The sequence below is a fragment of the Schistocerca nitens genome, unplaced genomic scaffold (assembly GCF_023898315.1).
Source record: "Schistocerca nitens isolate TAMUIC-IGC-003100 unplaced genomic scaffold, iqSchNite1.1 HiC_scaffold_380, whole genome shotgun sequence".
NCBI classification, from domain to species: Eukaryota; Metazoa; Arthropoda; class Insecta; order Orthoptera; family Acrididae; genus Schistocerca; species Schistocerca nitens.
In genome coordinates this window covers 5695559-5709319 of record NW_026045914.1, presented here as the reverse complement: position 1 = coordinate 5709319, position 13761 = coordinate 5695559, and positions in this window count along the sequence as shown.

Genomic DNA, 13761 nt, shown 5'->3' with positions numbered 1-13761 from the left:
CCGTAAGATCGTCGACCTGTTTGGAAAGACGTGTATTAATTTCATCTACCTTTTGAGTTAGTGTGGCGAAGTCTGATTTTATGTCATTCCTGAAGGCTGCATTATCTTGCTTAATATCGGATATGCCTTCCAAAATTGAATTCAGTATAGCGGCAAAATTTTGATTGCAAAATGAGCTTTCCCCCGCCGCGTCATTAGACGTGACGTGGTCTCTCAGGTTTGGTTCGGAGTTGCTCCTTTCGGCGTTTATGTGTGTCTGTAGCGGATTATTATTTTGATGCGTTTGCGTGTCTGTATTAATTTGTGTCTGAATGTGTCCGTGTATCCATGTTTGCATTACTTGATTGTTGTTCCATTGTGTACTGGTGTCGAGTTTTTACCATATCGTGAATAAATTGTGTCCAAGAAAGAAAAAAAAAATCGTTTAAACGCGTAGTGTGAAAATGTACTGCCTATGTGTGTGTTTAAATGACTGAGAATGATTGAAAGATGACTTTAAAGATCGAAAGAAGCATACGTGTTAATGGTGACTAGCCATGTTGCTTGAATCTTGTACAATGTCGGCCATATTGTGCAATGTAACTTGCGTATTGTTGGATCGGAATGTAATCGTCTGAATGAGATTTCGCGGAATTTGGAAAAAATTACTGAATGAAAACTGAATATTGAATTTAATGCTGAGAAAAATAACTTTGAATGAAAAATGTGCTTGGAATCAATTGTGGATGCGCGAGTGCTGCGTCTTACCGTACATGTCTTGATGCGAAGATTGCATTTCCAGTCCAAATGGTCTCCAGATTTTACTCGTTTTCTTCAATATTCTCATCACATAGGTTGTTGCCGGTCAGGATGTACATGAAAAAGAACAATTAGTTGTAGTACAGATACAATAATGAGTCCTGGCACATAGTCGCCAGTGTAACAAATAAAAAATATAAAATAAAATAATAATATATATATAATAAAATATATAATAATAATAATTTGTAATAATAGTTTGTTTTGGATAAGTAATTGAGGGATTAAAATTTACGCCGTGAATTTATCGAGCTTCGCACGTCCGAAGATGTACGGAACGTATCCAGGGCTCATTATGTATTTTTTTTTGTAGACAGTGTCTGATATCTGACCTCAGCATCAATCATGAAAATGGAGTGACTAAAACTACTAAAACAAAGAAAAGCATACGATTAATTAAAACATATATTCATTTTAACATATACATTGCGATATAAATGACACTTACGTAAAATTCTATCTAAATAATTGCAGATAATTCACAAATGAGAGCGACTTATTAATTCTGCGCCTCTTTTCTGCAAATAAATTTCAAATGGCTTACTGTGGAGCCGCACAAAATAATATGTCCTTCTAAGACAACGAATGACATGAGAGTGATGATGCGTACAGGCTGTGACAAGAGAGCGGTGTTAATTGCTTTATTTTGCATTCTCTTGTCTTAAAAAATCGATACATATAATCTAAGTTAACTAAATTAAATATTGTCTGTGCTCGAGTGCAAATGGTTCCTTAAAATGTGTATTCACCAAACTATGAGGTGTACGGTAACGAACGACACCGTGACGAAAGAAGGGAACAGCAGATACCTGAACCCACTTTGTCATCAGTTTGGTTAGAAGAGAGGCCAATAACACACCGTCAATTTCAAGTGTTTATCCCGAAAAAAAAAATCCACGCGTCCGGTAATTTTTATAAAGTCATTAAAAATGTATTGCCTAAAACGTGGTCGGAACAGCGAAAGATGCAATATGTTACGGGTTATATCCACGGCGATGGAGCGTTATGGGCGATGGAAATGTCAGAAACTTGTCAGACATTAGAACAGTTAGAAAACGCGTTTATTTCAAAGCATTGGTCACATGGCGTGCAAGAGAGATTAAGAAAAGCCTTATTCAACCGTGAACAATATATTCCCAAATTTGGATCACTCCGAAAGTACTTTGGGAAATACTTAAATAAAACAAGATTCTGGGATGAACCAGTGACACACAAGGACGTCCTACGCAGTCTGTAAGCTGAACCACAGCGACATATTCAGGAAAAAGGTAGTAAAAGTACCCGAAAGCAATTTGGAGTATTTTCTGTCTGCCTTGGACTCTATTGACTTAATTAATGAAGACGCAAGACAAAACCACACCAATCAAAATAATTTTCGTAGCAGCGGTGGTAACCAGCCTCCGAAGCGCCAACCGCAGTACGGTGTCAACAATGTAGCACGCGCAGCTGTCACGACCGGCTTTTGTTGATTCCGCCGCAGCAGCGCATATGCCAGGCCCGAATTCGGGAGGCAGAATTTAAAAGAAAAAGAAAAAATGGGGACAGGAACTACTCAGGCTATTCCGGTAACCGGAAGCGAAACTGGAATAGGAACGATAACGGAAATTCAGTGGAGTAACGGTCTCAGTAATTTTCAGCCTCAATTTAGCAACACCGCTGCTAACGCACGAAGTGTGCAGTGGCACTACCCGATTAGCAATGAACACTATCAGTTCCAAGCTCAAAGTAACATTACGCCTGTAAACTCAGGGCAAAATCATGATCGCAATGTGCACTAGAGTAACGACACGTCGAGGGTGAATATTATAGAAGTGACGAACGAAACACCTACAAACAGTAATAATGGGGCGTTAAACTATACGTGGCTTCATTATACTCCCCAATGTTGGCCATGAATAGTCGTTGGAGCGATCCATGCTACCTTGGTAATAACTCGCCAACATATCAAGATGAAAATGACAATCGTGATTTGTTAACCAATGGGGAAGAACCACAGTTGTATGAAGAGGATGGTATAGTGTAAGCTAGCATACAAGCTATAGTAGGAAAAATACCTACTCATATCCTTTTGGCTACTGGCGCAAAAATTAGTGTTATGTCGAAGGCTTTGTTTAAAGAGATTGACAGCCACAAAGCTTTACCGACCTATCCAGAACTGCAGAATATTAGGAGCCATAGGTGGAAAATCTAAGTTAATTAAGGTAGAAACCATGGTCAAAATACAAATTGAAGATACTGTTTTTCAGGCAATTTTTGTAGTAGTGGAAGGACTGACGGAACGGTGTATTTTGGCATGGATTTCTTAAGGGAAAAATGTGCAACAAGTGTGCTAAAACCTGGGAAGTGTTAACTGTTTATAAATGGGAAGAAACGTACTGTAGAGTTGATAAACGTCAAAAGTAGCAACGCCAAGCCTTGTCAAGCTATACACATCCAAATTTTAAAAGTCAACACCTTTCGACGCCATGACTCGAACGAAATGTGGTGTCAACAAGTAGAGCAGCAAGAATTTGAGGATAAAATATCAGTATGCACAGGAATCTTTCAGAAACAAAAGGATGACATAAGAAGTGTGTTGTTACGTTATGTACGCGTGTTTGACAAGAAACCTGGAGTTATTAGAACGTACCAATATCGCGTGGATGTCCGCCCCCCACGACACGTTCTGCAAAAACACTTCTTCCATACTGTGGTCACAAAGAGAGGCAATGGCCCAGGAGACAAGGATGCTTGCGTGGAATATTATAGAGACCTTCTTATCGCCATATTTCAGTCCACTGCTTGCAGTAAAGCGGATAAATAATTGAGACTTGTTGTCGATGCCAGGGAAATCAATAAGATTATTGTTCCGGTAACTACCCGACCTGAAAACGTAGAACTACAATTGCAGCGCATCCACGGAGTACAATTTCGAACTAGTGTCGACCTCTGTAATTCGTACTGGCAAATTACCCATCGCCGTAATCCGTCTCCCTTACTCCTCTCACTTTTTTACTACTGGAATTAATTTTATTTGGCTTGTGGTTTTATTTATTTAGATATGATTATATATGTGTAGCAGCAAGTAAGTTGGTACATGGTAACTAGTAACTTTGCTTTACGATATTAAAGTTTGGTTTTGCAATGTTCAAACTGATATAAAACTGAAACTGAAACTGAGAGCTGATGGCAGTACACAAAATTATTTGTAACAAGTTGCTATCGTTTTGATTCAATGTTATTACACTGTCTTTACTTGGTAATTCTTTCTTCATAAAAGAAAGTAACTTTGAGCAATGTGGAGTAAATATTTCACTTTGGAATTTACCGGCGAGACGACTGCGATGACTGAAATATATATATATTTTTTAGATGTACCGCGTCTGTGGCCGTTGCCCTCTCAGATTGGTACAGCGGCTTCCGCTACATTAAATGCTGAAAATGTCTAGATTATCTACGGGACGAATGGCTGGCAGCTTTACAAATTATTTTAAAAACTCTAATGCATTTTTGTTTGAATATATAATTTTACACACCTTTTTACAAAAACTCGCCTAATGGCGGATCTCAAGCTTCATGAACAAAAGACTCACGGCCAGCATATACATTTGCTTAACACGCAAGTGTTACTCCTAACGAAACCCAAAGAGAACAGAGAAATTATTACAATGTTTTTTACTGTTTATACACGTACTGAATTTTCCTCTTTATCTGAGGCACAGATCATAATCACTAATTAATTTAACAAGAGTACGATTGTCTAAGGTAATAATGTCATGGATTGAAAGTTAAAAAATGCATAAAACGTCAAATAATTAAGAATGTTCTACATGCACACATAATATATTCGTGAAATGTTTACGAAGTATTTCTTTATTGCTTCACTTGGTCATGTTTATTCGTGTTTAAATTATTTCTCTTTCGCCGTGTGTGTGGCGTTATATCGATACATGTTAACTGGTCTTACAAACACGGAAAAAAATTGTCACACTTTTTATGACGATTAGCCAGGAGACGCTACAGCCTGAAAGTAAGAAATACACAGCATTCACATTTGCAATCAGGTCCTACCAGTATTGCATTTTGCCCTTTGGGTTAAATGTGAGTGCTGGTGTTCTCATCACTGCACTCGAAACCGTGTTAGGGCCTGACCTCTTAGAAAAACTCACAGTATATACAGGGTGGTCCATTGACAGTGACCGGGCCAGATATCTCACGAAACAAGCATCAAATAAAAAACTACAAAGAACGAAACTCGTCCAGCTTGAAGGGGAAACCAGATGGCGTTATGGTTGGCCCACTAGACGGCGTTGCCATAGGTCAAACGGATATCAACTGCGTTTTTTTATTATATAGGAACACCCATTTTTATTACATATTCGTGTATTACGTAAAGAAATATTGTTTTCGTTGGACCACTTTTTTCGCTTTGTGATAGATGGCGCTGTAATAGTCACAAACATATGAGTACGTGGTATCACGTAACATTCCGCCAGTGCGGACGGTATTTGCTTCGTGATACATTACCCGTGTTAAAATGGAGCGTTTACCAATTGTGGGAAAGGTCGCTATCGTGTTGATGTATGGATTTAGTGATCAAAATGCCCAACGGGCGTGTGCTATGTAGGCTGCTCGGTATCCTGGACGACGACATCCAAGTGTCCGGACCGTTCGCCGGATAGTTACGTTACTTAAGGGATCAGGAAGTGTTCAACCACATGTTAAACGTCAACCACGTCCTGCAACAAATGATGATGCCCAAGTAGGTGTTTTATCTGCTGTTACGGCTAATCCGCACATCAGCAGCAGACAAATTGCGCGGGAATCGGGAATCTCAAAAACGTCGGTGAGAATAAACATCGATTGCACCCGTACCATATTTCTATGCACCAGGAATTGCATGGCAACGACTTTGAACGACGTGTACATTTCTGCCACTGGACACGAGAGAAATTATGGGACGATGACAGATTTCGTACACGTTCTATTTAGCGACGAAGCGTCATTCACCAACAGCGGTAACCTAAACCGGCATAATATGCACTATTGGGCAACGAAAAACCCACAATGGCTGCAACAAGTGGCACATCAGCGACCTTGGCGGGTTAATGTATGGTGCAGCATTATGGGAGGAAGGATAATTGGCCCCCATTTTATCGATGGCAATCTAAATGGTGCAATGTATGCTTATTTCCTACGTAATGTTCTACCGATGTTACTACAAGATGTTTCACTGCGTGACAGAATGGCGATGTACTTCCAACATGATGGATGTCCGGCACATAGCTCGCGTGCGGTTGAAGCGGTATTGAATAGCATATTTCATGACAGGTGGACTGGTCGTCGAAGCACGTTCACCGGATTTGACGTCCCCAGATTTCTTTCTGTGGGGAAAGCTGAAAGATGTTTGCTATCGTGATCCACCGACAACGCCTGACAACATGCGTCAGCGCATTGTCAATGCATGTGCAAACATTACGGACGGCGAACTGCTCGCTGTTGAGAGGAATGTCCTTACACCTATTTCCAAATGCACTGAGGTTGACGGGCATCATTTTGAGCATTTATTGTATTAATGTGGTACTTACAGATAATCGCGCTGTAACAGCATGCGTTCACAAAGGTACATGTATCACATTGGAACAACCGAAATAAAATGTTCAAACGTACCTACGTTTTGTATTTTAATTTAAAAAAAAAACCTACCTGTTACCAACTGTTCGTCTAAAATTGTAAGCCATATCTTTGTGACTATTACAGCGCCATCTATCACAAAGCGAAAAAAGTGGTCAAATTAAAACATATTTCTTTACGTACTACACGAATATGCAATAAAAAATGTGATTCCTATTTTAAAAAATGCAGTTGATATTCGTTTGACCTATGGCAGCGCCATCTAGCGGGCCAACCATAGCGCCATCTGGTTTCCCCCTAGAAGCTAGACAGGTTTCGTTATTTTTAGTTCTTTCGTTTGACGCTTATTTCGTGAGATGTTTGGTCCGGTCACGATCAATGGACTACCCTGTATAGACATCTTAATAGCAACTCCTACTTGGGATGAACATAAAGAACTTTTAGACAGGATGTTACAGAGGTTTTCAGCAGCTGGTGTTACAGCGAACCTTAAGAAATCGAAATTTGTAAGAAAAGACATCAAATTTCTCGGTCACATAATTTCGCCCGCTGGGATAAAGCCTGACCCTTAGAAACTATTAGCGATAAAAAAGTTTCCAGCCCCTTGCACAAAGGGACAGCTAAAGGCACTCGTAGGCTTGTGTTCATTTTTCCGCCAGTTCGTTCAGAACCAATTGCTCAGTGACTCTGCATTATTAGACGTAAAGGAGGACAAACAGTGGAACTGGACGCAACAGTGCCAAGCTGATTTTGGTAGTATAAAACATGCTTTGGTAAACTCAAATATTTTAGGGCAACCTGACATGAGCAAAGATTTTTGTATAGCAGCAGATGCTTCATTTTCGGGATTAGGAGCCTGTCTGTTTCAGCTGGATGAAGGTGGGGCAGAGACAATGTTAACGTTATTGGTCTTTCTAGCCACGCACTATCACAATGTGAACGCAGATATTCCACCACATAGAAGCCCTTTCTATTGTGTGGGCATTCAAGGAATTTAATTATCTATTTGGCAAACATACGAGTCTACAGTGACCACCAGGCGTTAAGCTTTTCACACACATGGAAGTTATTACATAATCGCCTTGCGCGGTGGACTTTGTTTTTGCTGTCCTATGATTTTGAAATTATATATGTGAAGGGCACAGACAACGTAATCGCCGATGCACTGTCACGGTTACCCCAAGGATTACCCGAGTTCGAAGAGTTGATAGAACAAAACACTGAATTTAAGGTTATGCTCATAAAGGACACTAAATTTAGATAATATTTTTTGGATATTTGTAACAACATGGCGATATTCCAGGAAGAAGATGAGCGGTGGAAGAAAGTCAGATTTCAATTAAACAGTAACCCACCCACACCTGTACGACAGCATTACAAGTTGTGTAACTGCTACTTTCCAAATATGCTTCAACGCACACAACAAATTTTGAAAACTGGTATTGTTTGTCAAAAGGCTAAGCCTGTCAATCTGAACTGCGAGGCAGAGTTACATCCTGTTTTACCAAAAAACCCTCTAGAGCAGGTATGCATAGATGCTATGGCTCATTTACCCTTTGCAAGAGGAGGGGTGAAAAATATAATTGGTGTATATGATGTATTTTCGAAATATGTGAAACTGTATGCCACAAAAGCAACCGCAGCTAAGCCTATTATTAGACGTATGCTAAATGACTACTTTCTGTCTGTTGGGAAACTGCAGGTGATCTTATCTATTAATGTAACCAATTTTACATGCCACGCATGGAAACAATTTCTAAAAGAGCAGCAAGTGAAACAAATTTTGATATCCAAATTTACCCCGCAATCCAACCCGATAGAATAGTTCTACGTGAATTGAACATGTTTATGAGGATGTATGTAGACCAACAAACAGTCTAAATGGATTGAATACTTAAACGTTTTTGAACAGATAGTAAATAACCTTCCGATTTATGAAACAACAGTTACACCGTCGGAATTAATATACAATAGGAAAGAAAACAATAAATGGGTTAACCCCATCCCATCTGTTCCAAGACAACCTGGAGATTCAAACGAAATGGTAAGACAGGTATTGATCTCTATTACAGAACAAGCTTTTTGTGGCGGCGTTCGTAGCGACAAACAATTCGCTGTAGAAACGGCTTACGAAGTCACCGCCACACTTTTAATAGCGGGCCGACCGGTCCGCTGGAACAGTGAACAGAAAGATGAAAACCCAAACACTCTGATTAAATAAAAGTCGGTACTTACCTTTATTAACGAAGATACAGAAACACAGTAGTGAACTCCGTGTCTGCAGAGATCTGTCTAGTTCAAGTCGGAGCGGCTAGGTCAGCGTCGGCTGACGACAAACAACAACTCTGCTGCAATGAACACACAACTGACTAGCAAGTACACCATTCGGTGGCGAGTATACAACTGAGCGGCGAGTACAGAACTGTCCTAGCGCTCGCGACTCCAGCGCTTAAGAAGCCAGAAGCCAGCGGTGGCGCGCGCAGACTTGCGGCGATTTCCTGTCTCGCTGGCGCTGCTTATGCGGACGGCGTCCGGACTTTGATGCTGCCAACCTTTTTGGCAGCGGGCTCGGGTGTCATTACTGGCTAGGATATAACACTCCTCCCCCCCCCCCAAATCGCTGCACCGTCGTTGAATAATGACGTGGCGAGCGTCGACGGCGGGGGAGGGGTCTGGCCGCAGGCGTAGCAGAAGAGACCGGGGCGGAGACTGTTGTCGGTGGCAGTCCCCGGTCCGCACCCCAGCATTGGCTGCGCGGGGCCTCGGGAAACACCGACTGAAAACCGAGGTCAGGGTGCACGCCTGTGACCACGGGCGCAGCTTCTGGTACTGGACGCGACGGGGCGTCGGGACCCACGAAGAGAGGCAGCGTCTCCTGACGCTGCGTCGACGGCTGCCGAGTGGGCGCCGGACAAGGCGCTGCGGTGTCAGACTCCTTGGGGGTGCCCAAGGAAAGCGGCTGCAGGACAGGCTGCACAGTCACCGCTTGGGAAGGCGGCCCGGCTGAGGGGTCGACGTCCATCAGCTCCGAAGGCGGAGGCGACTGAAGAGGGACCGCAGGCGCCGGAGCGACCACCTGGGGCGCTCCCGGATGAAGCTGCGCGGGGGGCATCAACGGGACGGGCTGTCGGCGTGGTAGCGGCGACGGCTGCTGCTGCTGCTGCCCTGGGGGCGGCAGCGAAGTCGGAAGGCGCGGCTGGAACCCGCCGCGGACCAAATCTGTGGACAAAGAACGAGCGGCAGAATCCGGGCGGCCAGCGCGGCGCAACTGGTTCTGATGCCTCCTGTGCACCCCAGTAGCACCTTGAACAGTATAAAAACCGCGACTCTGGACACTTATCACGGTACCACGTTCCCAACGACGGCGACCGTGATAAACTCTGAAAAAAACGGCGTCGTTGCGCTGAAAACGCGTGCGATGCTCAGAAGCGGCGGGTCGATCCGGGGGGTGCAACAACCGTAGTAGGGTGCGATGACGACGGCCGTGAAGAAGCTCCGCAGGCGAAGGGCCGTCGCGTGGCGTGGTCCGGTACGACGACAGGAACGTGATGAGGGCCTGCTGACGAGAGTGCGTAGCACGAAGGCGGTCCATATGATCCTTGAATGTGCGTACAAAACGTTCCGCTGCACCATTCGATTGTGGGTGGAACGGCGGGGTAAGAACATGGCGAATGCCATTGGCAGAACAAAAACTTTCAAATTCAGCAGAGGTAAATTGTGGACCATTGTCAGACACTAAAACTTCTGGAAGACCCTCAATTCAAAAAAATGAAGTCAACGCCTGTATAGTTTGTGCAGACGTTGTAGACTGCATGGGCACAACAAACGGAAAATTACTAAATGCATCTATCACGATGAGCCAACGAGAATTCCAATATGGACCAGCGAAATCAATATGTACTCGCTGCCAGGGACCGGCAGGGCGTGCCCACTCAAAATAGCGTTGAGGCGGAGCAGCTTGGTGTTCGGCACACGTCCAACAATCTGTAGACATCTGCGTAATCTGCTTATCAATGCCGATGCATGTACAATGACGGCGGGCAAGTTGCTTGGTGCTGACCACTCCCCAATGACCTTGGTGCAACAAGTCGAGGACCTTGGATTGGAGCACTTGGGGAACCACTACACGAAGCTGGTCATTCTCGGTGCGTAACAGCAAAACTCCGTGCGAAACAGACAATAGATGACGTTGCGGATAATAGCGACGAACCACAGGATCCGATATGTCCTTTGCCTTGGACGGCCAACCACGTTGAACAAAACGTAATAGTAAACTCAGATGAGGATCCGTAGCTGTCTCACGTGCCACCTGACGATAATCAATCGGAAAATCCCGGAGGGATTGATGCTCATCGGCGTCAATCTGATGGCAAGAGTCGTCAGAGGAATCGAAGACATCATCTGCAGCAATCGGCAATCTAGAAAGCGCGTCAGCGTTTGCATGCTGAGCTGTAGGGCGATACAGTATCTCATACTGGTATTGTGATAACAAAAGAGCCCAACGTTGTAGTCTCTGAGCTGTCCGCTGAGGAACTGGTTTAGACGGATGATACAGTGACGTCAGGGGCTTGTGATCTGTTACTAAATAGAATGGTCTACCATAGAGGTAGTGATGGAATTTTGTGACACCGAACACAATAGCCAACGCTTCCTTGTCCAATTGGCTATAATTACACTGAGCTTTGTTTAGCAATTTAGATGCGAACGCAATAGGACGTTCGGTGTTACCGACTCGGTGAGACAACACAGCACCGAGGCCGAAAGAAGAGGCATCACAAGCTAACACCAGAGGCTTGTTAGGGTCGTAATGGACCACACAACGATCATTCAGTAAAGCCTCTTTGAGCTGCTGAAAGGCTGATTGGCAATCAGCTGACCACACAAACGGAACATTCTTACGGCGGAGACGATGCAACGGTGCAGCAATCTGTGATGCATTGGGTATAAACCTAATATAATATGTCAATTTGCCAAGAACTGCTTGCAATTCATGCAGATTGCGAGGGGCGGGCAAATCACGAATAGCTGCTAAATGTGACTGGGTGGGATGAATGCCTTGAGCATTAATAACATGTCCCAGATACTCCATCTCCGTAAGGAAAAATGAACATTTATCGATGTTGCAACGTAGGCCTGCCTGAGACAACACTGTAAACAAACACTCCAAATTACGGAAATGTTCAGCAGGCGTCCGACCGGACACAACAATATCGTCTAAATAGTTGCAACACGATGGCACCTTAGCCAGAAGTTGTGACAAAAAACGCTGAAAAACAGCTGGAGCTGACGCACAACCAAAAGGCAAACGCAGAAAACGGAACAACCCCAACGACGTGTTTATGACATAATACTGTTGTGATTGCTCGTCGAGGGGCAATTGCAAATATGCTTCACGGAGATCAATTTTGGAAAAGAAACGAGCTTCCCCTAACTTATCCATCAGCTCGTCCGGTCTAGGCAAAGGAAAAGAATCAATGACAGTCTGAGGATTAACTGTCGACTTAAAATCAGCACACAAACGTAACTTGCCAGACGGTTTCTTTATAATAACTAAGGGAGAAGCCCACTGGCTCGCTGAAACGGGTTGAATAACACCGTTGTTTTGCCAACGACGAAGTTCATCTGCTACAGGTGCCCGGAGGGCGTGAGGCACTGGACGAGCACGAAAAAATCGAGGCTGAGCATTATCTTTTAACGTAATATGAGCGGCAAAGTTCGCAGCACAACCTAGTTCGTCTTTAAATATGTCACTGTATTGTTTACACAAATCGGTTATGCTGTCTTGAGGAACAACAACAGAATTAATTTGCAACACATTGTCTTGGATAGACAGGCCAAACAAGTCAAAACAGTCTAATCCGAAAATGTTTACACTGTCTGTAGCGCGGAGCACTGTGAATGAAACTGTTTTTGTATTGCCACGGAATGTGGCTGGCACGCTACATACACCTAACACAGGAATTTGTTCTCCACTATAAGTAGCCAAAGAATGTTTTGGCGCTGAAAGTATAGGGCGGCCGATAGCCGCATACGTAGCACTATTTATGAGAGTCACAGACGCCCCAGTGTCTAATTGAAAATTGAAGGTCTTATCCTGGATGCGTAGCTTCACAAATAGTTTATTACACTGTCTCTGGATCGGTGCAGCGGAGGCGGAAGACACAAAATCAGCGCGTTTAGCGCGTGTTCGCTGCTTACGACAACTCGTGGGTTGGGCGGGTGGAACAACAACTCCCGCTTCACTTGCAGTCTGTACATTACTTTTTTACAGCGTTTGAATTACGCCTGGGTCGCATAGCAGAGGGCTGGGTGGTGGCTTATTGCGAACAAGTTTATTACCCACACGAACCGTGGAAGAGTCTTTAAACGCGACCTTCTGGGCGGGCTGGCTTTGAAGAACATGAATATCCATGGGCTGGGCAGCACTAGAATTGTTCTTGCGTTTACGCAAACAAACAGTCTGGAGGTGTCCTTTCCTTTGACAAAAGTGACAAACCGCGTTTCTTAACGGGCAACGTTCACGAGGATGAGCAAGAACACACTTAGGGCAAGACTTAACTCTATCATTTTGCACACGCGGCTGACGAATGTGTTTAACATGACGCGGCCGGCTAGTGTTTACAGTCTGACTCTGCCGGTGGGGCCGCGGGCGTGACAACTTGCTTAGCACAGGCAATTTGAGAAATACATGGCTGATCTAACTCGCACTCAGCATAGTCAAAAGTATCTTGGGCTTCAATGATGTTCATCACAGTCTCTAATGACGGGTCAGGCAACGTTAAGATAGCAGCACGAATACGAGAATCTGCAATGTTTTGAGTAATAGCGTCCTGTAACATGATATCACTGTAGGAAGCTCCACACACACAAGTAAATCGGCACTGACGGTTAAGGCCCCGTAAATCTGTTAACCACTGTTTATTAGATTGATGTGGCAGTTTCATTAATCTGAAGAACTTGAATCTAGCTGCTGCTACATGAACTCGCGACTCGAAATACTCAGCAAGCTTGTTAACAACAACGTCATAGTCTAAAGCTTCTGGCCTGGATTCCGGGAACAACTTACAAAGTAGTCGATAGACTTCCACGCCTGCAGTGGAAATTAAATAAAGCTGCCGCTCAGTACCCGTGATTTTGTAGACTGTCAAGTGCGCCTGCAACTGCGCGAAGTATTCTCGCCATTCTTCTCTTGATGCATCAAAAGCACGGAAAGGCGGTGCTGCCTGTGCTTGTTCCTTTTGTGTTGGAGGATTAGCCGCTTGTTTGGCGATTGCTTCCACCAGACTTTGTATTTGCTGACTCTGTAACAAGATCAACTGTTGTAATTCGGCAGACATAGTGAACACAAAT